The sequence below is a fragment of the Leuresthes tenuis genome, unplaced genomic scaffold, assembly GCF_036924035.1.
Source record: "Leuresthes tenuis unplaced genomic scaffold, fLeuTen1.0.hap1 SCAF_17, whole genome shotgun sequence".
Taxonomy (NCBI): domain Eukaryota; kingdom Metazoa; phylum Chordata; class Actinopteri; order Atheriniformes; family Atherinopsidae; genus Leuresthes; species Leuresthes tenuis.
In genome coordinates, this window is record NW_027325371.1 from 28,042,189 (window position 1) to 28,066,529 (window position 24,341).

At 41.9% G+C, this 24,341-nt stretch overlaps 2 non-coding genes across 2 annotated transcripts; both read left to right on the forward strand.

Annotated features, from left to right (window-relative positions):
• The first annotated feature begins 306 nt into the window (after positions 1-306).
• On the forward strand, positions 307-420 carry LOC140274324 (U5 spliceosomal RNA). Its single transcript, XR_011908288.1, has one exon. It is a non-coding gene; the product is annotated as a U5 spliceosomal RNA (small nuclear RNA).
• Positions 421-14,575: 14,155 nt separating this feature from the next.
• LOC140274271 (U5 spliceosomal RNA) lies at positions 14,576-14,689 on the forward strand. Its single transcript, XR_011908240.1, has one exon. It is a non-coding gene; the product is annotated as a U5 spliceosomal RNA (small nuclear RNA).
• The last annotated feature ends 9,652 nt before the right edge of the window (positions 14,690-24,341 follow it).

Below are 24,341 nucleotides of genomic sequence, written 5' to 3' on the forward strand. Positions count from 1 at the left end.
TTAACACGGCTATGGGAGCGAGCCGAGTGTGGGCTAACCAGGAGAATTGCTTGAAAGAAATGCGACCCCGAATGAGCGGTCAGAACAAAGCCTCAATACGGGATTCTCGTGGTGTTTTTGTTGCTGCCTTGTCTTTTGCACAGAGTAAAAGACAAGGCAGCCATCGAATAGGGCCCGATTGTTCCTACTTGGTCAGCCGAGGAGCAAGGGGGGGGGGAGCAAGCGTCTCAACCAAGCAAAGCTCACCATGGGGAAGGTGACTATGCCAACAAGCCTGATGCCCTGCTCCCGCAGTGACGGATAATCGTACTCTGGTTTCTCTTCATAACGTACAAGTCTTTCGCCTTTTACTAAAGATTTCTGTGGAGAGCAGCACTAATGAGTTGTTTCTATTTTTGACAGGCTTTACCTTTGCGGGTGAAGCCCTTTCTGTCTGTGCAAAAGAAATCTTGTTACTGTGCAGAGTGACTTCTCTGAGTAGAGTCGCCTTACTTGTTGCGACTGTGCCGATGTTCGAAGCTGGAGTGCAAAGTTGTTGCTTGAATGGTGCTTGCTGGAGCGTGCGGGAGTGCAAAGTTATACCATTTAAAAGGGCTGAAGAGTGCTCAGTGCAGCGGGTGGGCGACACTCTGGCCACCTTGAAAACCGAGGTTACATCCACTACCAGGGGCAGCCCAAGTTCTGCCGCAAGTGTGGTGAGCATGGGCACCTGGTTGAGGCTTGTACCAAGGTGTTATGTGGGAAGAGCAGAGAAATTGGGCAAACTTTTGGAGAGTGTCCAAATGGCAGGAAATGTAATCTCTGTGGAGAATTAAATCACCTCTTCAGAGATTGCCCTAAATCTTTTGCCAACAAATTAAAGACGGTAAAGCCACAGTCAAGCCAACAAAGAGAAGGACCAAAGGTGGCAGTTGGTGAACAAAGTGAAGAGGTTGACCCAATAAATTCAAACTTCCCGCCAAAAGCTTGGATTGGAAGTGAGGAGCAAAAAGGGGAGGGGCCTGTAGAGGCCTCACCACTCAGTGTTGAAGTCTGTGAGAATTCACAGGCAGAGGGTGGAGCTACGCTAAATGAGGAGGAAGAGCAGACAGGTGAGTCTAGTGAAGATACTCACCTCCCCGAAGGTCAACAGAAGGTCAATTTGTTGATAGGCATTCATTTATTTCTTCACTTCTGATGAAGTTTCAACAATAAACAACAAACTTTGTATTATTAGAAAGAACCAGAATCATTCTTCAGGAATCCGAAAATAAGCTCTATTTTATGAGTTATGCACGAATTCGGATTCTCCTATAAAACGAATTCATTAACTCAAACCAAGTTAAGACTGCTTTGTCCTTCATATTTATTCATGTCTAATCAAGTTTCAACGATAAACAACGTTGTACTTTGTAGAATGAGAAAGAACTTCTTCAGCAATAAGCATCTCTCGACATATGATGAAGTACAGATTTTGCTATAAAATTAATTCCTTCTATCAGCCTGACTTAAAACTGTTTGTCCTCCTTATTTATCCACTTCAAATCAAGTTTCAACAAATAAAAAAAAGTTGTAGTTTGAGAAAGTACAACTTAATCTTCAGCAATCAGTATAAAAAGAGGTGCAAATGCCAACCATACATACCTACAAGGTGGAGCGGAAGTATTCAGCTGCAAGTAGGTGTGAATGTTCGACTATAATTTGTAAAAAGCGGGTAAGAAAAGGTTCGAATGCCCGACTATATATTAACAAAAGCGGGAGGAGAGGTCTTCGGATGAGAGTGGGTGAGAATTTCCAACCATAATCTATAAAATACGGTGAAAAAAAATGTGAATGCCTCATAGAACACTAAAAGCGGAAGTGTTCGGCTGCAAGAAGGTGTGAATGTCCGACTATATTTGGTGAAAAGCAGGTGAAGCAAGGTCTGAATGCCCAACCTTATATCATCAAAAGCGAGATCAGAGGTGTTTGGCTGCAAGAAGGCCATAGTTTTCCAAAAGCGGGTAAGGTGCGAATGTCCGACTAAATATCAACAAAATTTGGGGCGGAGGTCTTCGGATGCAAGTGGGTGTTCCGCTGTACGAAGGTGTGAATGTCCGACCATACTTGGTAAAAAGCGGGTAAGAAAAGGTTAAAATACCCGACTGTACACAATCAATAGCGGGAGCGGATGTGTTCGGCTACAAGAAGATGTGATAGTCCGACCATGGTTTGTAAAAAGCGGGTAAGAAAAGGTGCGAATGTCCGACAATGTATGATCAAAAGAGAGAGCGGAGGTTTTCGCATACAAGAAGGTTTGAATGTCCCACCATAGTTTGTAAAAAGCGGGTAAGAAAAGGTTCGAATGCCCGACTATACACCATCAAAAGCGGGAATAGAGGTGTTCCGCTGTAAGACGGTGTGAATGTCCGACCATAGTTGGTAAAAAGCGGGTAAGAAAAGGTTAAAATACCCGACTGTACACAATCAATAGCGGGAGCGGAGTTGTTCGGCTACAAGAAGGTGTGAAAGTCCGACCATGGTTTGTAAAAACCGGGAAGAAAAGGCTCGAAAGCCCGACTATACACCATCAAAAAGAAGGTTTGAATGTCCATCAATAATTGCTTTAAAACAAGAAAGTAAATTTTCGAATATCAAACCGCACATGATCATAAGCGGGAGAGGAGGTGTTCGGCTGCAAGAAGGTGTGAATGTCCACCCATAATTCATGAAAAATGGGTAAAAAAAAAGGTGCGAATGCCTAACAATACATTATCAAAAGCAGGTGTGAATGTCAGATCATAATTTATAAAAAGCTGATGAGAAAGGGTGAGAATGCCCGACTATACACCATCAAATGCGGGAGCGGAGGTGTTCGGCTCTGAGTAGGTGTGAATGTCCGACCATAATTGCTGAAGAATGTGTTAGAAAAGGTAAGAATGCTGGACCATACATCATCAAGAGCGGGAGAGGTGGTGTTCGGCTGCAAAAAGGTGTGACTGTTCGACTAAAGTTTGTAAAAAGTGGGTAAGACAAGGTGCGAATGCCTGACAATGTATGATCAAAAGCGGGAGCGGAGGTGTTCTGCTGCAAGAAGGTCTACATGTCCATCAATAATTGCTAGAAAACATGAAAGAAACTTTTCGAAAATCAAACCGCACATGATCATAAGTGGGATAGGAGGTGTTCAGCTGCAAGGTGTGAATGTCCAACCATAATTCCTGAAAAATGGGCAAAAAAAAGGTGTGAATGCCCAACCATACATCATCAAAAGCAGGAGTGGAAGTGTTCGGCTACAAGAAGGTGTGAACGTCCAACCAAAATATGTAAAAAGAAGTTAAGAAAAGGTTCGAATATCCAACCAAACATAATCAAAAGCGGGAGCAGAGCTGTTCGACTGCAAGTAGGTGTGAATGTCAGATCATAATTTGCAAAAAGCTGATGAGAAAGGGTGAGAAATCCCGACTATACATCATCAAATGCGGGAGCGGAGTTGTTCGGCTGTGAGTAGGTGTGAATCTCCGACCATAATTGCTGAAAAATGTGTTAGAAAAGGTAAAAATGCCGGTCCATACATCATCAAAAGCGAGAGAGGTTGTGTTCGACTGCAAGTAGGTGTGAATGTCCAGCCATAATTACTCACAAACGGGTAAGAAAAGGTAGTAGCCAGACCATATATGATCAAAACAGGGAGCGGAGGTGGTTCAGCTGCAAGAAGGTTTGAATGTCAAACTAAAGTTCAAATATATTAACAAAAGCGGGAGGAGAGGTCTTCGGATGAGAGTGGTTGAAAATTTCCAACCATAATGTATAAAATGCGGTGAAAAAAAAGGTGTGATAGAACACTAAAAGGTGGAGCGGAAGTGTTCGGCTGCAAGAAGGTGTGAATGTCCGACTATATTTGGTGAAAAGCAGGTGAAGCAAGGTCTGAATGCCCAACCTTACATCATCAAAAGCAAGATCAGAGTTGTTTGGCTGCAAGAAGGCCATAGTTTGCCAAAAGCGGGTAAGGTGCGAATGTCCGACTAAATATCAACAAAATTTGGGGCGGAGGTCTTCGGATGCAAGTGGGTGTGAATATCCCACCATACAAGTATGGTGGGTGGAGAGGAAGCTGTGAATAGCCGACCATAGTTTGGAAAAAGCGGGTAAGAAAAGGTTTGAATGCCCGAACATACACCATCAAAAGAGGGAGCGGAGGTGTTCCGCTGTACGAAGGTGTGAATGTCCAACCATACTTGGTAAAAAGCGGGTAAGAAAAGGTTAATATACCCGACTGTACACAATCAATAGCGGGAGCGGATGTGTTCGGCTACAAGAAGGTGTGAGAGTCCGACCATGGTTTGTAAAAAGCTGGTAAGAAAAGGTGCGAATGTCCGACAATGTATGATCAAAAGAGAGAGCGGAGGTTTTCGGATACACGAAAGTTTGAATGTCCTACCATAGTTTGTAAATAGCGGGTAAGAAAAGGTTCAAATGCCCGACTATACACCATAAAAAGCGGGAGCGGAGGTGTTCCGCTGTAAGACGGTGTGAATGTCCGACCATAGTCGGTAAAAAGCGGGTAAGAAAAGGTTAAAATACCTGACTGTACAAAATCAATAGCGGGAGCGGAGTTGTTCGGCTACAAGAAGGTGTGAAAGTACGACCATGGTTTGTAAAAAGCAGTTAAGAAAAGGTTCGAATATCCAACCAAACATAATCAAAAGCGGGAGCAGAGCTGTTCGACTGCAAGTAGGTGTGAATGTCCAGCCATAATTACTCACAAACGGGGGAAGAAAAGGTAGTATTGCCAGACCATACATGATCAAAACAGGGAGCGGAGGTTCAGCTGCAAGGTGTGAATGTCTGACTATAGTTTGTAAAAAGCGGGTAAGACAAGGTGCCAATGCCCGACAATGTATGATCAAAAGAGAGAGCGGAGGTGTTTGGCTGCAAGGTCTGAATGTCCAACCATAATTTGTAAAAACCGGGTAAGAAAAGGCTCGAAAGCCCGACTATACATCATCAAAAGCGGGAGCGGAGGTGTTCAGCTGCAAGAAGGTGTGAATGTTCGACTAAAGTTTGTAAAAAGCTGGTAAGACAAGGAGCGATGTCCCGACATTGTATGATCAAAAGCGGGAGCGGAGTTGTCCAGCTGTGAGTAGGTGTGAATGTCCGACCATAATTGCTGAAAAATGTGTTAGAAAAGGTAAGAATACTGGGCCATACATCATCAAAAGCGGGAGAGGTGGTGTTCGGCTGCAAGAAGGTGTGAAAGTCCAACAATGGTTTGTAAAAAGCGGGTAAGAAAAGGTTAAAATACCCGACTGTACACAATCAATAGCGGGAGCGGATGTGTTCGGCTACAAGAAGATGTGAAAGTCCGACCATGGTTTGTAAAAAGCGGGTAAGAAAAGGTGCGAATGTCCGACAATGTATGATCAAAAGAGAGAGCGGAGGTTTTCGGATACAAGAAGGTTTGAATGTCCCACCATAGTTTGTAAAAAGCGGGTAAGAAAAGGTTAGAATGCCCTACTATACACCATCAAATGCGGGAGCAGAGGTGTTCCGCTGTAAGACGGTGTGAATGTCCGACCATAGTTGGTAAAAAGCGGGTAAGAAAAGGTTAAAATACCCGACTGTACACAATCAATAGCGGGAGCGGAGTTGTTCGGCTACAAGAAGGTGTGAAAGTCCGACCATGGTTTGTAAAAACCGGGAAGAAAAGGCTCGAAAGCCCGACTATACACCATCAAAAAGAAGGTTTGAATGTCCATCAATAATTGCTTTAAAACAAGAAAGTAAATTTTCGAATATCAAACCGCACATGATCATAAGCGGGAGAGGAGGTGTTCGGCTGCAAGAAGGTGTGAATGTCCACCCATAATTCATGAAAAATGGGTAAAAAAAAAGGTGCGAATGCCTAACAATACATTATAAAAAGCAGGTGTGAATGTCAGATCATAATTTGTAAAAAGCTGATGAGAAAGGGTGAGAATGCCCGACTATACACCATCAAATGCGGGAGCGGAGGTGTTCGGCTCTGAGTAGGTGTGAATGTCCGACCATAATTGCTGAAGAATGTGTTAGAAAAGGTAAGAATGCTGGACCATACATCATCAAAAGCGGGAGAGGTGGTGTTCGGCTGCAAAAAGGTGTGACTGTTCGACTAAAGTTTGTAAAAAGTGGGTAAGACAAGGTGCGAATGCCTGACAATGTATGATCAAAAGCGGGAGCGGAGGTGTTCTGCTGCAAGAAGGTCTACATGTCCATCAATAATTGCTAGAAAACATGAAAGAAACTTTTCGAAAATCAAACCGCACATGATCATAAGTGGGATAGGAGGTGTTCAGCTGCAAGGTGTGAATGTCCACCCATAATTCCTGAAAAATGGGCAAAAAAAAGGTGTGAATGCCCAACCATACATCATCAAAAGCAGGAGTGGAAGTGTTCGGCTACAAGAAGGTGTGAACGTCCAACCAAAATATGTAAAAAGAAGTTAAGAAAAGGTTCGAATATCCAACCAAACATAATCAAAAGCGGGAGCAGAGCTGTTCGACTGCAAGTAGGTGTGAATGTCAGATCATAATTTGCAAAAAGCTGATGAGAAAGGGTGAGAATGCCCGACTATACATCATCAAAAGCGGGAGCGGAGTTGTTCGGCTGTGAGTAGGTGTGAATCTCCGACCATAATTGCTGAAAAATGTGTTAGAAAAGGTAAAAATGCCGGTCCATACATCATCAAAAGCGAGAGAGGTTGTGTTCGACTGCAAGTAGGTGTGAATGTCCAGCCATAATTACTCACAAACGGGTAAGAAAAGGTAGTAGCCAGACCATATATGATCAAAACAGGGAGCGGAGGTGGTTCAGCTGCAAGAAGGTTTGAATGTCAAACTAAAGTTCAAATATATTAACAAAAGCGGGAGGAGAGGTCTTCGGATGAGAGTGGTTGAAAATTTCCAACCATAATGTATAAAATGCGGTGAAAAAAAAGGTGTGATAGAACACTAAAAGGTGGAGCGGAAGTGTTCGGCTGCAAGAAGGTGTGAATGTCCGACTATATTTGGTGAAAAGCAGGTGAAGCAAGGTCTGAATGCCCAACCTTACATCATCAAAAGCAAGATCAGAGTTGTTTGGCTGCAAGAAGGCCATAGTTTGCCAAAAGCGGGTAAGGTGCGAATGTCCGACTAAATATCAACAAAATTTGGGGCGGAGGTCTTCGGATGCAAGTGGGTGTGAATATCCCACCATACAAGTATGGTGGGTGGAGAGGAAGCTGTGAATAGCCGACCATAGTTTGGAAAAAGCGGGTAAGAAAAGGTTTGAATGCCCGAACATACACCATCAAAAGAGGGAGCGGAGGTGTTCCGCTGTACGAAGGTGTGAATGTCCAACCATACTTGGTAAAAAGCGGGTAAGAAAAGGTTAATATACCCGACTGTACACAATCAATAGCGGGAGCGGATGTGTTCGGCTACAAGAAGGTGTGACAGTCCGACCATGGTTTGTAAAAAGCCGGTAAGAAAAGGTGCGAATGTCCGACAATGTATGATCAAAAGAGAGAGCGGAGGTTTTCGGATACACGAAAGTTTGAATGTCCTACCATAGTTTGTAAATAGCGGGTAAGAAAAGGTTCAAATGCCCGACTATACACCATAAAAAGCGGGAGCGGAGGTGTTCCGCTGTAAGACGGTGTGAATGTCCGACCATAGTTGGTAAAAAGCGGGTAAGAAAAGGTTAAAATACCCGACTGTACAAAATCAATAGCGAGAGCGGAGTTGTTCGGCTACAAGACGGTGTGAAAGTACGACCATGGTTTGTAAAAAGCAGTTAAGAAAAGGTTCGAATATCCAACCAAACATAATCAAAAGCGGGAGCAGATCTGTTCGACTGCATGTAGGTTTGAATGTCCAGCCATAATTAATCACAAACGGGGGAAGAAAAGGTAGTATTGCCAGACCATACATGATCAAAACAGGGAGCGGAGGTTCAGCTGCAAGGTGTGAATGTCTGACTATAGTTTGTAAAAAGCGGGTAAGACAAGGTGCGAATGCCCGACAATGTATGATCAAAAGAGAGAGCGGAGGTGTTCGGCTGCAAGGTCTGAATGTCCAACCATAATTTGTAAAAACCGGGTAAGAAAAGGCTCGAAAGCCCGACTATACATCATCAAAAGCGGGAGCGGAGGTGTTCAGCTGCAAGAAGGTGTGAATGTTCGACTAAAGTTTGTAAAAAGCTGGTAAGACAAGGAGCGATGTCCCGACATTGTATGATCAAAAGCGGGAGCGGAGGTGTCCAGCTGTGAGTAGGTGTGAATGTCCGACCATAATTGCTGAAAAATGTGTTAGAAAAGGTAAGAATACTGGACCATACATCATCAAAAGCGGGAGAGGTGGTGTTCGGCTGCAAGAAGGTGTGAAAGTCCAACAATGGTTTGTAAAAAGCGGGTAATAAAAGGTTCGAATGCCCGAATATACATCATCAAAAGCGGAAGCGGAGGTGTTCGGATGCAAGAAGGTGTGAACGTCCGACCAAAGTTTGTAAAAAGCAGTGAAAAGCGAGAAAAAGCTTTTCGTGAGTTTTGCATGATTTGGGATTTTGCTTATAAAATGCATTACTTCACTCAAACTATGTTAAAACTGATTTGTCCTTCATATTTACCATGTCTAGAAAGATTTAAACAAAAAAACAACGTTGTACTTTGCAGTAAAAGAAAGAGCAAATCTAAAGTTTCAGGAATCCGAGTATAAGCCTGCTTTCATGAGTTCTGCACGATTTCGGATTTTGCTATAAAATGAATTGCTTTGCTCAAACCAAGTTAAAACTGCTTTGTCCTTCCATATTCATCAATGTCTAGATCGACTTCAACAAAGAAAAACATTGGACTTTGCAGTAGAAGAAGTTGAAATCCATCTACACATTGATAAATACGAAGGACAAAGCAGTTCCCACTTGCCCATAAGAAAATAAGCTTATTCTCGGATTCCTGATCCTTCAGTTTTGCTCTTTCTTCTACTGCAAAATACAATGTTGTTCTTTGTTGAAGTCGATCTAGACATTGATAAATATGAATGAAAAAGCAGTTTTAACTTGGTTTGAGTGAATGAATTCATTTTATACATAAAATCCGAAATCGTGCAGAACTCATGAAAATAAGCTTATTCTCGGATTCCTAAAACTTTTGATTGGCTCTTTCTTTTACTGCAAAGTACAACGTTGTTTTTTTGTTTAAATCTATCGAGACATTGATAAATATGAAGGTAAAAGCCGTTTTAACATAGTTTGAGTGAAGGAATTGATTTTATAGATAAAATCCCAAATCATGCAGAACTCCTCAAAAGGGGCGTATGGCTTAATCACAAGTGTGGCTCTTTCTCATTCAGGGTAGTATGAGGAAGTTTATGCTTGAAATATATGTAGAAATGGGTACATATGAAGGACAAAGCAGTGTTAACTTAGTTTGAGTGAAGGAATTAATTTTATACATAAAATCCCAAATCATGCAGAACGTATGAAAAGAAGCTTATTCTCGGATTCCTGATCCTTCAGTTTTGCTCTTTCTTCTACTGCAAAATACAATGTTGTTCTTTGTTGAAGTCGATCTAGACATTAATAAATATGAAGGAAAAAGCAGTTTTAACTTGGTTTGAGTGAATGAATTCATTTTATACATAAAATCCGAAATCGTGCAGAACTCATGAAAATAAGCTTATTCTCGGATTCCTAAAACTTTTGATTTGCTCTTTCTTTTATTGCAAAGTACAACGTTGTTTTTTTGTTTAAATCTATCGAGACATTGATAAATATGAAGGTAAAAGCCGTTTTAACATAGTTTGAGTGAAGGAATTAATTTTATAGATAAAATCCCAAACCATGCAGAACTCCTCAAAAGGGGCGTATGGCTTAATCACAAGTGTTGCTCTTTCTCATTCAGGGTAGTATGAGGAAGTTTATGCTTGAAATATATGTAGAAATGGGTACATATGAATGACAAAGCAGTGTTAACTTAGTTTGCGTGAAGGAATTCATTTTATACATAAAATCCGAAATCGTGCAGAACTCATGAAAATAAGCTTATTCTCGGATTCCTAAAACTTTTGATTTGCACTTTCTTTTACTGCAAAGTACAACGTTGTTTTTTGTTGAAATCTATCTAGACATTGATAAATACCAGTCGAAACTCTGCTGCCGCTTTTGATAATTTATGGTTGGGCATTCTTACCTTTTCTTACCCGCTTTTTACAAATTATGATCTTACATTCACACCTACTTGCAGTCGAACACCTTCTCATCCACTTATGATCATGTGCGGTTGGGCTTTCGCACCTTTTCTTACCCATTTTTCAGTAATTATGGGTGGACATTCAGACCTTCTTGTAGCCGAAATCCTCCACTCCTCTTTTGATCATACATTGTCGGGAATTCACACCTTGTCTTACCCGCTTTTTACAAACTTTAGTCGGACATTCAAACCTTCTTGCAGCTGAACCACCTCCGCTCCCTGTTTTGATCATATATGGTCTGGCAATAGTACCCTTTCTTACCCGTTTGTGAGTAATTATGGCTGGACATTCACACCTACTTGCAGCCGAACACAACCTCTCCCGCTTTTGGTGATATATGGTCCGGCATTCTTACCTTTTCTAACACATTTTTCAGCAATTATGGTTGTAGAATCACACCTACTCACAGCCGAACAACTCCGCTCCCACATTTGATAGTGTATAGTCGGGCATTCTCACCCTTTCTCAACAGCTTTTTGCAAATTATGATCTGATATTCACACCTACTTGCAGTCGAACAGCTCTGCTCCCGCTTTTGATGTTTGGTTGGATATTCGAACATTTTCTTAACTGCTTTTTACAAACTTTGGTCGGACGTTCACACCGTCTTGCAGCCGAACACCTCCGCTTCCGCTTTTGATGGTATATAGTCGGGCATTCGAGCCTTTTCTTACCCGCCTATTACTTACTATGGTTGGACATTCAAACCTTCTTGTAGCCGAACACATCCGCTCCTGCTTTTGATGATGTATTATTTGGCATTTGCACCTTTTCTTACCCATTTTTCATTAATTTTTGGTCGGATATTCAGACCTTCTTGCACCTGAACACCTCTGCTCCCGCTTTTGATGGTGTATAGTCGGGCTTTCGAGCCTTTTCTTCCCCGATTTTTACAAATTGTGGTTGGACATTCAGACCTTGCAGCCGAAAACCTCCGCTCCCTCTTTTGATCATACATTGTCGGGCATTCGCCCCTTGTCTTACACGGTTTTTACAAACTTTAGTCAGACATTCACACCTTGCAGCTGAACCACCTCCATTCCCTGTTTTGATCATGTGTGGTCTGGAAATACTACCTTTTCTTCCCCCGTTTGTGAGTGATTATGGCTGGACATTCACACCTACTTGCAGCCGAAAAACCACCTCTCTCGCTTTTGATGATGTATTGTCCGGCATTCTAGTCTTTTCTATCACATTTTTCAGCAATTATGATCTGACATTCACACCTACTTGCAGTCGAACAGCTCTGCTCCCGCTTTTGATTATGTTCGGTTGGATATTCAAACCTTTTCTTAACTGCTTTTTACAATATTTGGTCGGACGTTCACACCTTCTTGCAGCCGAACACCCCCACTTCCGCTTTTGATGGTATATATTCGGGTATTCGAACCTTCTCTTACCCGCTTTTTACAAACCATGGTTGGACTTTCATACCTTCTTGTAGCTGAACAACTCCACTCCTGCTTTTGATGATTTATGGTTGGACATTCGCATCTTTTCCTACCCATTTTTCAGTAATTATGGGTGGATATTCACATCTTCTTGCAGCTGAACACCTCCTCTCCCGCTAATGATCATGTAAGGTTTGATATTCGAAAATTTTCTTTCATGTTTTAAAGCAATTATTAATGGACATTCACACCTACTTGCAGCCGAACACCACCTCTCCCGCTTTTGATGATGTATGGACCGGCATTCTTACCTTTTCTAACACATTTTTCAGCAATTATGGTTGGAGAATCACACCTACTCACAGCCGAACAACTCCGCTACCGCATTTGATGGTGTATAGTCGGGATTTCTCACCCTTTCTCATCAGCTTTTTGCAAATTATTCTCTGACATTCACACCTACTTGCAGTCGAACAGCTCTGCTCCCGCTTTTGATTATGTTTGGTTAGATATTCGAACCTTTTCTTAACTGCTTTTTTACAAACTTTGGTCGGACGTTCACACCTTCTTGCAGCCTAACACCTCCGCTCCCTCTTTTGTTGGTGTATGTTCGGGCATTCGAACCTTTTCTTACCCGCTTTTTACAAACCAGGGTCGGACTTTCACACCTTTTAGTAGCCGAACAACTCCGCTCCCGCTATTGATTGTGTACAGTCGGGTATTTTAACCTTTTCTTACCCGCTTTTTACCAACTATGGTCGGACATTCACAGCTTCCTCTCCACCATACTTGTATGGTTGGATATTCACACCCACTTGCATCCGAAGACCTCTGCCCCAAATTTTGTTGATATTTAGTCGGACATTCGCACCTTACCCGCTTTTGGCAAACTATGGCCTTCTTGCAGCCAAACACCTCTGATCTCGCTTTTGATGATGTAAGGTTGGGCATTCAGACCTTGCTTCACCTGCTTTTCACCAAATATAGTCGGATATTCACACCTTCTTGCAGCTGAACACTTCCGCTCCACCTTTTAGTGTTCTATCACACCTTTTTTTCACCGCATTTTATACATTATGGTTGGAAATTTTCAACCACTCTCATCCGAAGACCTCTCCTCCCGCTTTCTTTAATATATTTGAACTTTAGTCGGACATTCAAACCTTCTTGCAGCTGAACCACCTCCGCTCTCTGTTTTGATCATATATGGTCTGGCAATACTACCTTTTCTTACCCGTTTGTGAGTAATTATGGCTGGACATTCACACCTACTTGCAGCCGAACACAACCTCTCTCGCTTTTGATGATGTATGGACCGGCATTTTTACCTATTCTAACACATTTTTCAGCAATTATGGTCGGAGATTCACACCTACTCACAGCCGAACAACTCCGCTCCCGCATTTGATGATGTATAGTCGGGCATTCTCACCCTTTCTCATCAGCTTTTTGAAAATTATGATCTGACATTCACACCTACTTCCAGTCGAACAGCTCTGCTCCCGCTTTTGATTATGTTTGGTTAGATATTCGAACCTTTTCTTAACTGCTTTTTACAAACTTTGGTCGGACGTTCACAATATCTTGCAGCCGAACACCTCCGCTTCCGCTTTTGATGGTGTATATTCGGGCATACGAACCTTTTCTTACCCGCTTTTTAGAAACCAAGGTCGGACTTTCACACCTTCTCTTAGCTGAACAACTCCGCTCCCTCTTTTGATTGTGTACAGTCGGGTAATTTAACCTTTTCTTACCCGCTTTTTACCATCTATGGTCGGACATTCACACCGTCTTACAGCGGAACACCTCCGCTCCCTCTTTTGATGATGTATGGTTAGGCATTCGCACCTTCTCTCACCCGCCTTTTACTATGGTCGGCCATTCACAGCTTCCTCTCCACCATACTTGTATGGTGGGATATTCACACCCACTTGCATCCGAAGACCTCCGCTTCCGCTTTTGATGGGAACTGACAACATAAGAAGTCCGGACATACTTTGATAGTATATGAATAAGTGGGTAGCTACTGACAAGCATTAAGCATGTCACACAGCCCAAACATATAACATTTCAGGACACACCACACAGTTAACAACCACAGTGAAGCGTGTCAAAGCCCAAACATGTAACATTCAACAAGACACTTACACAACACATTCAAATCAAACAGTCAGACAACATACAAGAACATATACCCCAGCCGGCATTGCTCCCTGCCTATTTTCGTACAGCACACTATGTGTGCGCACACCTTTATTCACAAACTCTTCAACTTATACTCTTTTACCGAAGTTGCTACAGCTCGATTGGCCGAATACCCTTTGATCCTATTTCGGTGAATTTGACATCTGCCTTACATATAACAGATTAGCGGTTTAGCAGTTTTAATTTAGTTTGAGTGAAGGAATTCATTTTATAGCAAAATCCGAAATCGTGAAGAACTCATGAAAGTAAGCTTATTCTCGGATTCCTGAAACTTTAGATTTGCTCTTTCTTTTACTGCAAAGTACACGTTGTTTTTTTTGTTTAAATCTTTCTAGACATGGTAAATATTAAGGACAAAGCAGTTTTCACATAGTTTGAGTGAAGGAATTCATTTTATAGATAAAATCCCAAGAGTCTGATGGGAAAAGAGAGTGAATGCGAAGTAGACTTTAACACGGCTATGGGAGCGAGCCGAGTGTGGGCTAACCAGGAGAATTGCTTGAAAGAAATGCGACCCCGAATGAGCGGTCAGAACAAAGCCTCAATACGGGATTCTCGTGGTGTTTTTGTTGCTGCCTTGTCTTTTGCACAGAGTAAAAGACATGGCAGCCATCGAATAGGGCCCGATTGTTCCTACTTGGTCAGCCGAGGAGCAAGGGGGGGGGGGAGCAAGTGTCTCAACCAAGCAAAGCTCACCATGGGGAAGGTGGCTATGCCAACAAGCCTGATGCCCTGCTCCCGCAGTGACGGATAATCGTACTCTGGTTTCTCTTCATAACGTACAAGTCTTTCGCCTTTTACTAAAGATTTCTGTGGAGAGCAGCACTAATGAGTTGTTTCTATTTTTGGCAGGCTTTACCTTTGCGGGTGAAGCCCTTTCTGTCTGTGCAAAAGAAATCTTGTTACTGTGCAGAGTGACTTCTCTGAGTAGAGTCGCCTTACTTGTTGCGACTGTGCCGATGTTCGAAGCTGGAGTGCAAAGTTGTTGCTTGAATGGTGCTTGCTGGAGCGTGCGGGAGTGCAAAGTTATACCATTTAAAAGGGCTGAAGAGTGCTCAGTGCAGCGGGTGGGCGACACTCTGGCCACCTTGAAAACCGAGGTTACATCCACTACCAGGGGCAGCCCAAGTTCTGCCGCAAGTGTGGTGAGCATGGGCACCTGGTTGAGGCTTGTACCAAGGTGTTATGTGGGAAGAGCAGAGAAATTGGGCAAACTTTTGGAGAGTGTCCAAATGGCAGGAAATGTAATCTCTGTGGAGAATTAAATCACCTCTTCAGAGATTGCCCTAAATCTTTTGCCAACAAATTAAAGACGGTAAAGCCACAGTCAAGCCAACAAAGAGAAGGACCAAAGGTGGCAGTTGGTGAACAAAGTGAAGAGGTTGACCCAATAAATTCAAACTTCCCGCCAAAAGCTTGGATTGGAAGTGAGGAGCAAAAAGGGGAGGGGCCTGTAGAGGCCTCACCACTCAGTGTTGAAGTCTGTGAGAATTCACAGGCAGAGGGTGGAGCTACGCTAAATGAGGAGGAAGAGCAGACAGGTGAGTCTAGTGAAGATACTCACCTCCCCGAAGGTCAACAGAAGGTCAATTTGTTGATAGGCATTCATTTATTTCTTCACTTCTGATGAAGTTTCAACAATAAACAACAAACTTTGTATTATTAGAAAGAACCAGAATCATTCTTCAGGAATCCGAAAATAAGCTCTATTTTATGAGTTATGCACGAATTCGGATTCTCCTATAAAACGAATTCATTAACTCAAACCAAGTTAAGACTGCTTTGTCCTTCATATTTATTCATGTCTAATCAAGTTTCAACGATAAACAACGTTGTACTTTGTAGAATGAGAAAGAACTTCTTCAGCAATAAGCATCTCTCGACATATGACGAAGTACAGATTTTGCTATAAAATTAATTCCTTCTATCAGCCTGACTTAAAACTGTTTGTCCTCCTTATTTATCCACTTCAAATCAAGTTTCAACAAATAAAAAAAAGTTGTAGTTTGAGAAAGTACAACTTAATCTTCAGCAATCAGTATAAAAAGAGGTGCAAATGCCAACCATACATACCTACAAGGTGGAGCGGAAGTATTCAGCTGCAAGTAGGTGTGAATGTTCGACTATAATTTGTAAAAAGCGGGTAAGAAAAGGTTCGAATGCCCGACTATATATTAACAAAAGCGGGAGGAGAGGTCTTCGGATGAGAGTGGGTGAGAATTTCCAACCATAATCTATAAAATACGTTGAAAAAAAATATGTGAATGCCTCATAGAACACTAAAAGCGGAAGTGTTCGGCTGCAAGAAGGTGTGAATGTCCGACTATATTTGGTGAAAAGCAGGTGAAGCAAGGTCTGAATGCCCAACCTTATATCATCAAAAGCGAGATCAGAGGTGTTTGGCTGCAAGAAGGCCATAGTTTTCCAAAAGCGGGTAAGGTGCGAATGTCCGACTAAATATCAACCAAATTTGGGGCGGAGGTCTTCGGATGCAAGTGGGTGTGAATATCCCACCATACAAGTATGGTGGAGAGGAAGCTGTAAATAGCCGACCATAGTTTGGAAAAAGCGGGTAAGAAAAGGTTTGAATGCCCGAACATACACCATCAGAAGAGGGAGCGGAGGTGTTCCGCTGTACGAAGGTGTGAATGTCCGACCATACTTGGTAAAAAGCGGGTAAGAAAAGGTTAAAATACCCGACTGTACACAATCAATAGCGGGAGCGGATGTGTTCGGCTACAAGAAGATGTGAAAGTCCGACCATGGTTTGTAAAAAGCGGGTAAGAAAAGGTGCGAATGTCCGACAATGTATGATCAAAAGAGAGAGCGGAGGTTTTCGGATACAAGAAGGTTTGAATGTCCCACCATAGTTTGTAAAAAGCGGGTAAGAAAAGGTTCGAATGCCCGACTATACACCATCAAAAGCGGGAATAGAGGTGTTCCGCTGTAAGACGGTGTGAATGTCCGACCATAGTTGGTAAAAAGCGGGTAAGAAAAGGTTAAAATACCCGACTGTACACAATCAATAGCGGGAGCGGAGTTGTTCGGCTACAAGAAGGTGTGAAAGTCCGACCATGGTTTGTAAAAACCGGGAAGAAAAGGCTCGAAAGCCCGACTATACACCATCAAAAAGAAGGTTTGAATGTCCATCAATAATTGCTTTAAAACAAGAAAGTAAATTTTCGAATATCAAACCGCACATGATCATAAGCGGGAGAGGAGGTGTTCGGCTGCAAGAAGGTGTGAATGTCCACCCATAATTCATGAAAAATGGGTAAAAAAAAAAGGTGCGAATGCCTAACAATACATTATCAAAAGCAGGTGTGAATGTCAGATCATAATTTGTAAAAAGCTGATGAGAAAGGGTGAGAATGCCCGACTATACACCATCAAATGCGGGAGCGGAGGTGTTCGGCTCTGAGTAGGTGTGAATGTCCGACCATAATTGCTGAAGAATGTGTTAGAAAAGGTAAGAATGCTGGACCATACATCATCAAAAGCGGGAGAGGTGGTGTTCGGCTGCAAAAAGGTGTGACTGTTCGACTAAAGTTTGTAAAAAGTGGGTAAGACAAGGTGCGAATGCCTGACAATGTATGATCAAAAGCGGGAGCGGAGGTGTTCAGCTGCAAGAAGGTCTACATGTCCATCAATAATTGCTAGAAAACATGAAAGAAACTTTTCGAAAATCAAACCGCACATGATCATAAGTGGGATAGGAGGTGTTCAGCTGCAAGGTGTGAATGTCCACCCATAATTCCTGAAAAATGGGCAAAAAAAAGGTGTGAATGCCCAACCATACATCATCAAAAGCAGGAGTGGAAGTGTTCGGCTACAAGAAGGTGTGAACGTCCAACCAAAATATGTAAAAAGAAGTTAAGAAAAGGTTCGAATATCCAACCAAACATAATCAAAAGCGGGAGCAGAGCTGTTCGACTGCAAGTAGGTGTGAATGTCAGATCATAATTTGCAAAAAGCTGATGAGAAAGGGTGAGAATGCCCGACTATACATCATCAAAAGCGGGAGCGGAGTTGTTCGGCTGTGAGTAGGTGTGAATCTCCGACCATAATTGCTGAAAAATGTGTTAGAAAAGGTAAAAATGCCGGTCCATACATCATCAAAAGCGAGAGAGGTTGTGTTCGACTGCAAGTAGGTGTGAATGTCCAGCCATAATTACTCACAAACGGGTAAGAAAAGGTAGTAGCCAGACCATATATGATCAAAACAGGGAGCGGAGGTGGTTCAGCTGCAAGAAGGTTTGAATGTCAAACTAAAGTTCAAATATATTAACAAAAGCGGGAGGAGAGGTCTTCGGATGAGAGTGGTTGAAAATTTCCAACCATAATGTATAAAATGCGGTGAAAAAAAAGGTGTGATAGAACACTAAAAGGTGGAGCGGAAGTGTTCGGCTGCAAGAAGGTGTGAATGTCCGACTATATTTGGTGAAAAGCAGGTGAAGCAAGGTCTGAATGCCCAACCTTACATCATCAAAAGCAAGATCAGAGTTGTTTGGCTGCAAGAAGGCCATAGTTTGCCAAAAGCGGGTAAGGTGCGAATGTCCGACTAAATATCAACAAAATTTGGGGCGGAGGTCTTCGGATGCAAGTGGGTGTTAATATCCCACCATACAAGTATGGTGGGTGGAGAGGAAGCTGTGAATAGCCGACCATAGTTTGGAAAAAGCGGGTAAGAAAAGGTTTGAATGCCCGAACATACACCATCAAAAGAGGGAGCGGATGTGTTCCGCTGTACGAAGGTGTGAATGTCCAACCATACTTGGTAAAAAGCGGGTAAGAAAAGGTTAATATACCCGACTGTACACAATCAATAGCGGGAGCGGATGTGTTCGGCTACAAGAAGGTGTGACAGTCCGACCATGGTTTGTAAAAAGCCGGTAAGAAAAGGTGCGAATGTCCGACAATGTATGATCAAAAGAGAGAGCGGAGGTTTTCGGATACACGAAAGTTTGAATGTCCTACCATAGTTTGTAAATAGCGGGTAAGAAAAGGTTCAAATGCCCGACTATACACCATAAAAAGCGGGAGCGGAGGTGTTCCGCTGTAAGACGGTGTGAATGTCCGACCATAGTTGGTAAAAAGCGGGTAAGAAAAGGTTAAAATACCCGACTGTACAAAATCAATAGCGAGAGCGGAGTTGTTCGGCTACAAGACGGTGTGAAAGTACGACCATGGTTTGTAAAAAGCAGTTAAGAAAAGGTTCGAATATCCAACCAAACATAATCAAAAGCGGGAGCAGAGCTGTTCGACTGCAAGTAGGTGTGAATGTCCAGCCATAATTACTCACAAACGGGGGAAGAAAAGGTAGTATTGCCAGACCATACATGATCAAAACAGGGAGCGGAGGTTCAGCTGCAAGGTGTGAATGTCTGACTATAGTTTGTAAAAAGCGGGTAAGACAAGGTGCGAATGCCCGACAATGTATGATCAAAAGAGAGAGCGGAGGTGTTCGGCTGCAAGGTCTGAATGTCCAACCATAATTTGTAAAAACCGGGTAAGAAAAGGCTCGAAAGCCCGACTATACATCATCAAAAGCGGGAGCGGAGGTGTTCAGCTGCAAGAAGGTGTGAATGTTCGACTAAAGTTTGTAAAAAGCTGGTAAGACAAGGAGCGATGTCCCGACATTGTATGATCAAAAGCGGGAGCGGAGGTGTCCAGCTGTGAGTAGGCGTGAATGTCCGACCATAATTGCTGAAAAATGTGTTAGAAAAGGTAAGAATACTGGACCATATATCATCAAAAGCGGGAGAGGTGGTGTTCGGCTGCAAGAAGGTGTGAAAGTCCAACAATGGTTTGTAAAAAGCGGGTAATAAAAGGTTCGAATGCCCGAATATACATCATCAAAAGCGGAAGCGGAGGTGTTCGGATGCAAGAAGGTGTGAACGTCCGACCAAAGTTTGTAAAAAGCAGTGAAAAGCGAGAAAAAGCTTTTCGTGAGTTTTGCATGATTTGGGATTTTGCTTATAAAATGCATTACTTCACTCAAACTATGTTAAAACTGATTTGTCCTTCATATTTACCATGTCTAGAAAGATTTAAACAAAAAAAAACAACGTTGTACTTTGCAGTAAAAGAAAGAGCAAATCTAAAGTTTCAGGAATCCGAGTATAAGCCTGCTTTCATGAGTTCTGCACGATTTCGGATTTTGCTATAAAATGAATTGCTTTGCTCAAACCAAGTTAAAACTGCTTTGTCCTTCCATATTCATCAATGTCTAGATCGACTTCAACAAAGAAAAACATTGGACTTTGCAGTAGAAGAAGTTGAAATCCATCTACACATTGATAAATACGAAGGACAAAGCAGTTCCCACTTGCCCATAAGAAAATAAGCTTATTCTCGGATTCCTGATCCTTCAGTTTTGCTCTTTCTTCTACTGCAAAATACAATGTTGTTCTTTGTTGAAGTCGATCTAGACATTGATAAATATGAATGAAAAAGCAGTTTTAACTTGGTTTGAGTGAATGAATTCATTTTATACATAAAATCCGAAATCGTGCAGAACTCATGAAAATAAGCTTATTCTCGGATTCCTAAAACTTTTGATTGGCTCTTTCTTTTACTGCAAAGTACAACGTTGTTTTTTTTTTTAAATCTATCGAGACATTGATAAATATGAAGGTAAAAGCCGTTTTAACATAGTTTGAGTGAAGGAATTGATTTTATAGATAAAATCCCAAATCATGCAGAACTCCTCAAAAGGGGCGTATGGCTTAATCACAAGTGTGGCTCTTTCTCATTCAGGGTAGTATGAGGAAGTTTATGCTTGAAATATATGTAGAAATGGGTACATATGAAGGACAAAGCAGTGTTAACTTAGTTTGAGTGAAGGAATTAATTTTATACATAAAATCCCAAATCATGCAGAACGTATGAAAAGAAGCTTATTCTCGGATTCCTGATCCTTCAGTTTTGCTCTTTCTTCTACTGCAAAATACAATGTTGTTCTTTGTTGAAGTCGATCTAGACATTAATAAATATGAAGGAAAAAGCAGTTTTAACTTGGTTTGAGTGAATGAATTCATTTTATACATAAAATCCGAAATCGTGCAGAACTCATGAAAATAAGCTTATTCTCGGATTCCTAAAACTTTTGATTTGCTCTTTCTTTTATTGCAAAGTACAACGTTGTTTTTTTGTTTAAATCTATCGAGACATTGATAAATATGAAGGTAAAAGCCGTTTTAACATAGTTTGAGTGAAGGAATTAATTTTATAGATAAAATCCCAAACCATGCAGAACTCCTCAAAAGGGGCGTATGGCTTAATCACAAGTGTTGCTCTTTCTCATTCAGGGTAGTATGAGGAAGTTTATGCTTGAAATATATGTAGAAATGGGTACATATGAATGACAAAGCAGTGTTAACTTAGTTTGCGTGAAGGAATTCATTTTATACATAAAATCCGAAATCGTGCAGAACTCATGAAAATAAGCTTATTCTCGGATTCCTAAAACTTTTGATTTGCACTTTCTTTTACTGCAAAGTACAACGTTGTTTTTTGTTGAAATCTATCTAGACATTGATAAATATGAAGGTAAAAGCCGTTTTAACATAGTTTGAGTGAAGGAATTGATTTTATAGATAAAATCCCAAATCATGCAGAACTCCTCAAAAGGGGCGTATGGCTTAATCACAAGTGTGGCTCTTTCTCATTCAGGGTAGTATGAGGAAGTTTATGCTTGAAATATATGTAGAAATGGGTACATATGAAGGACAAAGCAGTGTTAACTTAGTTTGCGTGAAGGAATTCATTTTATACATAAAATCCGAAATCGTGCAGAACTCATGAAAATAAGCTTATTCTCGGATTCCTAAAACTTTTGATTTGCACTTTCTTTTACTGCAAAGTACAACGTTGTTTTTTGTTGAAATCTATCTAGACATTGATAAATACCAGTCGAAACTCTGCTGCCGCTTTTGATAATTTATGGTTGGGCATTCTTACCTTTTCTTACCCGCTTTTTACAAATTATGATCTTACATTCACACCTACTTGCAGTCGAACACCTTCTCATCCACTTATGATCATGTGCGGTTGGGCTTTCGCACCTTTTCTTACCCATTTTTCAGTAATTATGGGTGGACATTCAGACCTTCTTGCAGCCGAAAACCTCCACTCCTCTTTTGATCATACATTGTCGGGAATTCACACCTTGTCTTACCCGCTTTTTACAAACTTTATATGGTCTGGCAATAGTACCCTTTCTTACCCGTTTGTGAGTAATTATGGCTGGACATTCACACCTACTTGCAGCCGAACACAACCTCTCCCGCTTTTGGTGATATATGGTCCGGCATTCTTACCTTTTCTAACACATTTTTCAGCAATTATGGTTGTAGAATCACACCTACTCACAGCTGAACAACTCCGCTCCCACATTTGATAGTGTATAGTCGGGCATTCTCACCCTTTCTCAACAGCTTTTTGCAAATTATGATCTGATATTCACACCTACTTGCAGTCGAACAGCTCTGCTCCCGCTTTTGATTATGTTCGGTTGGATATTCAAACCTTTTCTTAACTGCTTTTTACAATATTTGGTCGGACGTTCACACCTTCTTGCAGCCGAACACCCCCACTTCCGCTTTTGATGGTATATATTCGGGTATTCGAACCTTCTCTTACCCGCTTTTTACAAACCATGGTTGGACTTTCATACCTTCTTGTAGCTGAACAACTCCACTCCTGCTTTTGATGATTTATGGTTGGACATTCGCATCTTTTCCTACCCATTTTTCAGTAATTATGGGTGGATATTCACATCTTCTTGCAGCTGAACACCTCCTCTCCCGCTAATGATCATGTAAGGTTTGATATTCGAAAATTTTCTTTCATGTTTTAAAGCAATTATTAATGGACATTCACACCTACTTGCAGCCGAACACCACCTCTCCCGCTTTTGATGATGTATGGACCGGCATTCTTACCTTTTCTAACACATTTTTCAGCAATTATGGTTGGAGAATCACACCTACTCACAGCCGAACAACTCCGCTACCGCATTTGATGGTGTATAGTCGGGATTTCTCACCCTTTCTCATCAGCTTTTTGCAAATTATTCTCTGACATTCACACCTACTTGCAGTCGAACAGCTCTGCTCCCGCTTTTGATTATGTTTGGTTAGATATTCGAACCTTTTCTTAACTGCTTTTTTACAAACTTTGGTCGGACGTTCACACCTTCTTGCAGCCGAACACCTCCGCTCCCTCTTTTGTTGGTGTATGTTCGGGCATTCGAACCTTTTCTTACCCGCTTTTTACAAACCAGGGTCGGACTTTCACACCTTTTAGTAGCCGAACAACTCCGCTCCCTCTATTGATTGTGTACAGTCGGGTATTTTAACCTTTTCTTACCCGCTTTTTACCAACTATGGTCGGACATTCACACCTTCGTACAGCGGAACACCTCCGCTCCCTCTTTTGATGGTGTATGTTCGGGTATTCAAACCTTTTCTTACCCGCTTTTTCCAAACTATGGTCGGCTATTCACAGCTTCCTCTCCACCATACTTGTATGGTTGGATATTCACACCCACTTGCATCCGAAGACCTCTGCCCCAAATTTTGTTGATATTTAGTCGGACATTCGCACCTTACCCGCTTTTGGCAAACTATGGCCTTCTTGCAGCCAAACACCTCTGATCTCGCTTTTGATGATGTAAGGTTGGGCATTCAGACCTTGCTTCACCTGCTTTTCACCAAATATAGTCGGATATTCACACCTTCTTGCAGCCGAAAACCTCCACTCCTCTTTTGATCATACATTGTCGGGAATTCACACCTTGTCTTACCCGCTTTTTACAAACTTTATATGGTCTGGCAATAGTACCTTTTCTTACCCGTTTGTGAGTAATTATGGCTGGACATTCACACCTACTTACAGCCGAACACAACCTCTCTCGCTTTTGATGATGTATGGACCGGCATTCTTACCTTTTCTAACACATTTTTCAGCAATTATGGTCGGAGATTCACACCTACTCACAGCCGAACAACTCCGCTCCCGCATTTGATGGTGTATAGTCGGGCATTCTCACCCTTTCTCATCAGCTTTTGCAAATTATGATCTGATATTCACACCTACTTGCAGTCGAACAGCTCTGCTCCCGCTTTTGATTATGTTTGGTTGGATATTCGAACATTTTCTTAACTGCTTTTTACAAACTTTGGTCGGACGTTCACACCGTCTTGCAGCCGAACACCTCCGCTTCCGCTTTTGATGGTATATAGTCGGGCATTCGAGCCTTTTCTTACCCGCCTATTACTTACTATGGTTGGACATTCAAACCTTCTTGTAGCCGAACACATCCGCTCCTGCTTTTGATGATGTATGATTTGGCATTCGCACCTTTTCTTACCCATTTTTCAGTAATTATTGGTTGGACATTCAGACCTGCTTGCACCTGAACACCTCTGCTCCCGCTTTTGATGGTGTATAGTCGGGCTTTCGAGCCTTTTCTTCCCCGATTTTTACAAATTATGGTTGGACATTCAGACCTTGCAGC